Genomic DNA, 5000 nt, shown 5'->3' with positions numbered 1-5000 from the left:
ATCATTTATGTATACATTTGTCTATATCTATCTCGATTCGTTTTGGCTGTTACAAACAACCGTTATGTGAACAAAATTAATATACCCTTGTGCACAAGTGCGCTCGGGTATAAAAATCTATCCATACAAATTTACCCGCCCTAATGTACATATACATATATGTACATATGTACTCTTTGTATGTATACTAGAGTGGTTCAAAAAACACTCTTTTTGGGAATTCATAAACGCTACATTAAACTATTAGCTCAGTCAAGTTAGCTCAAAAAATAAGGGTAAGCTTACAATAATTTGCAAAAAGCTGAAATTTGGCACGAATACCATTATGAATGAAATGTAAAAAGTCCCCATCGATCACATAAATTTATTTTTGACATTTTATAGCCAAGCGAAACGAATGTGTAGATCATGCAATTATCTATAGAAACTATTATAACCCTTTTCTTGCTGAGAATTACCGTTTCTGAGATATAGCGATTAAAAAAATTGTGTTCTCCATAATTTGCACACATTTCCACGCTACCAATGAGGTAGTAGTGTACTTGGCGCGTTTCTTCTAACAATGTCCTATTTATTTTTTTTTTTTAACAGACCTTACAATTTAATCGAAAAATGAAAACAAAAACCTATAAAAGTATACAACATTTTTTTAGTGAAGGCAAGAAGTAGGCCTACCGGGGAAACCACGTTCAAGAAAAATGTGCTAATTAATGGTAATTCTTATGAAAAAAACGTATCATTGCAGTTTTTATCAATAATTGTATGATCTATACTTTCGTCTCACCTAGTATTTTCATGTTTAACTTTACCGTTTGGCTGAAAAATGAAAAAAAAGCACACCACCTTTGACCTTGAATATATTTTTTTTTTGTGTGGGATCGATGAAGACTTTTCACATTTCATTTGGTGTTCGCAACCTTTGCACCAGTTTTCAGCTCTACGGGAATTATATATAGCAATAGGGGTAAGCCCTTATTCTTTGAGAATTTGACTCGGTAAATCATAAAAGTGTGTGGAAACCTGTTGTATGTACCTCTACTTAAGTGCTCATAACTTCTACATTTATTATGCAATTTTGATGAGCAGGCCTTATTGTATTTATGAACGATCATGCTTGCAAGAATCCAAAAGCTAACAGATTATTTCATGTTGATATTTTTACCGAAAGTAAATTTTAAAATTTTTTTTAATCATGCAAAATTGACGTTGAATCAATGATTAGCTCCTAAGCTACTAAACCGGTTGGAAAATATGGTTTATGTGAAAGATAATCACCCCTTTTCTGTAATCCGTCGTAGATTCGATTTTGCTACGAATCGTAAAATTGGTATGCTGAAATCTGCGTTGTCGTATCGTAATTTCGAAATTCGTAGGCCATCTTCAAAAATCTTAATGTTGGTATGCCTGAATCCGACGTAGCTGTCATTTTTATGTATTTGTCGGAAATTTTGTACGAATAGCAACTCGTGTCAGAGCGAAACATATTGTTTTAAAATATCAATTAAAAAAAGTGTGTAAACGCAAAAATATGTAAGTTGAAGTGTGAATAGAAAAAAAATAAAAATATTATTAAATGTTTACAAAATTAACAGATCGAAGATCACAACAAATCGCTCGCAATACGAAAAACTGGTTGAATGCATGAGCGAAAGACCGGACATTGGTCGAGGCTTTGTAAAAGGAGCTAAAGAGGATGTGGTGGAATTTTGGGAAAGCGTTCCAAGAATTAAAGCGGCACAATATCTAGTGAAATGGAAACCCTTAAAAGGAGAGAGTTGACATTTTATCATTTAAGCTAAATGGATCAGAACAATCTCTTAGTATTCTCCTTTGTATATTAGTGCAACTGTAAGTTATTCTTCCTCCTGGGACAAAAGTGCACCGGCCACTGAATCTTTTGTATTTTACTTAATTAAAGAAAAGTATTTTCAAATAATGATTAAACTATCTTTTTTTTTAATTTCAATATTCACTTGCGATTAAGTATATTTATTTTGATTTGTTTCTGTCAAAGCAGCTGAGTAAGAACTTCGAATTTCACTATTTTGGTTGGCAACGCCGTTATAGTTACGATCGGATTACAGCATACCAATTTTCGAATTTTCGGAACGGAGCTACGAATTCGTAACTACGAACTTTCAGATTACAGCATACGGGTGAATAAATTTAATATGCTTTACTAGTATAAAAGAAAATATGCAATTACATTATTGAACTTTTTCACATCTCTAAAAACCGAAATTTTGCTATGCTTCAAAAACTATTACAGTTTTTTTTAATGCCAACATATTCAGATGCAGCGGAAAATTAGTTTAGTGCCACAGGTGGGATTTCTTGTATTCTAGTGTAATTATCAATTATATGAATAGTTTTCTCTAATTACGTTTCCAATGCTACTATTTTTATTTCATGCAATACTATTTTGTTAAACAGGACTGCAGTAAGTCCTAGAGTAGGCCTACCGGGGAAACCACGTTAAAAAAAAAATCGAGCCAAATAAACTAAATTGTGCAATTAAGGAGAACACAATTTTTTGAATCGCTATATCTAAAAAAATTTTTTTTTTTTTGTAGAATAATTGTATAACGGTATTTATAGATAATTGCGTGATCTACACTTTCGTCCCACCGTTTTTGTCGGTTTGCTTAAAAATGCACAAAATCAATTTATGTGACGTTTGACGTTGTATAAATTTTTTTGTAGACGTGGGATCGATGGAGACTTTTTACAATTAATTCATAATGGCGTTAACAGTATTCGTACCAATTTTCAGCTTTATGCGAATTATTGTAACCTCCAATGTCTAACTTGACCGGGCTATATTGTTATCTGTGATAAAAAGAAGAGACAAGTATTTTTTTTTATTGTGAAAAAAATAAGTTTTTTAGAAGTGGCGCTAGTAGATTTTGAATAAAAACGCCAATGCTGTCTATATTTTGTTTTCGTGTCATGTTAATGTGTAGCTAAAAGTTATGTTTTCATGTGCAATTACTCTGGTATTATTAAGGAATATTCCCTTAACTACATAGATACCTGCCTTGAACAGTAAGAATAGGCCTAGTGCCCGAAAAAAGATACATATTATTTATGTAGACAAGGATGAACGCGAGTCAACTAAAATAATACAAATATGACGATAGTATATACAAATAGTATAAATTCATTTGCTTTTATGGAATGGAAATAATTGCTTTTCTCGCGAATTTCGCTGGTTGGAGTGCACTTGGGTGTGGACAAGGTTTTGCACATTAATTAAATTTATGTAAGCTATTTTACATTATTTCAATTTACATATGTATGTACATACATATATGTACATATATTAGACTGGCCGCCAAAATAAATTTTTTTTTTTTGGAATCGCTAAATTTTCGGGTCTTAAAATATGAGGTTGGGCCTAGTAAATAACGTTGGATTTGTTCAGCCCGTTTCGATTGCGCCTAGACGTTCCTAATGGAGACTAAAGTATGTACATCCATAAAAATTTGAAAAATAAAAAATATATAATTTTTACTTCTTTTTCGTATTTATTTAAAAATTTTTCATTTTCAAAAGTTAGTTTTGCCAAGAACAATTAAACTAATTCTAATCAAAATCTAAACTAAATTATTTGGAAAATACCAAAATATCTTGAAATATCGGACTAACGGCAAAAGGATTCAGATCATCTACAGAGGGTTTCAAATGGTTCTCTACGCTATCAATATATCCAGAAATGTCCAAGTTTCACTAACACCAAAGTATGCAATACCGTCCCAAACAATATGGCGTTGTAGAAACTTGTAATACAACTAATACGAACACACTAGCTTTTAATAGTTGCAATATTTATCTGACCACCAATTCATGTATTTTAGGCTCCACTAAGCATAGCGAAACTTTTTTCCAACTTAAGCAAATACTGCCACAGATTTATTTCTTTAAATGCTGATGAATAAGGAGACTATCACATCAACTGGTAGAACGCTACTGGCTGGCAATTGACATTTCGTAGCACAACACCAGTTGCTGGTTTGAAAAATAGAAGATGAACTAGTAGAGCTGAAAGGTAAACTGTACTTAGTACACAACTGGTAGCTTTCTCTGCAGGGTATATTCTATGCAGAGATACATATCATCGCTTGGCGTGCAATACCTCCTATCCGCCAAATGCATTTCCAAGTATAAGGTGGTACAGAAAAAAAAATATGTATTTTGGTTACCCTGTCTAATGGTGAACAAATATAGCAGAAGCTAATCATTACTAAGCTCAATTAGAAAACCATTCAAAAGTTTTGTAGAAAATAAGTTTCTTTGCTATTTTTTGAAATTTCCTGACTATCTTATACGCGGCATTGTACTTAACATCAGCCAGCCAATCAAAACCACTAGCAACAACATCTTCAATCAGATGTGAGCAATCTAGATAAGATGATTCACTCTGTGCGCTAAGCAGGACGTTGTGAACAAATCAAGTAGTGATGAAATAAGATGAGACTATTGGCTGCATATCAGGTGCGTGAGGGTGATTTCAGGTTTGTATAAGTATAAGTATGTATAAGTATTAATAATGGTTTTGATGATGATCGCTTGAGAGATGGTAACTACCTGCGGCTAATAGCACATTATTCTTATCTTGTTATGGACTAAAAAAAAATCACTAAGAAAAAGAGACAGATAATAGTATTTACTAAATATAAAGAAAATAACTGCAGAAAAGTTGAGAAATAAGTCAACTGCCATTGTAAAAAAATAGCTAATAAGAAAATTGCAAGGTATGTAATGGGAAACTCAATAAGAAAAGATAAAAAGTTGTCTTTCATTTGACTTTGAAAAAGAATATTCGATTACACTCGCATTATACCTACATACTTGATTACATGTGCGCAGGTATGTACATAGGTTTTTTGAGTACAGTGGGGGATTATGGGGGGGGGCGTGTTGATGGCGGCGAAAACAAATTTTAGTTTGTTTATATTTTAATCTTCAATCGTAACCATTTTTTAGGCTTGCACAAGATT

The sequence above is a fragment of the Rhagoletis zephyria genome, unplaced genomic scaffold (genome assembly GCF_001687245.7).
Source record: "Rhagoletis zephyria isolate East Lansing unplaced genomic scaffold, Rhagoletis_zephyria_1.1 Rzeph_scaffold_05614, whole genome shotgun sequence".
In the NCBI taxonomy this organism is placed as follows: Eukaryota; Metazoa; Arthropoda; class Insecta; order Diptera; family Tephritidae; genus Rhagoletis; species Rhagoletis zephyria.
This window is presented reverse-complemented; position numbering follows the sequence as displayed.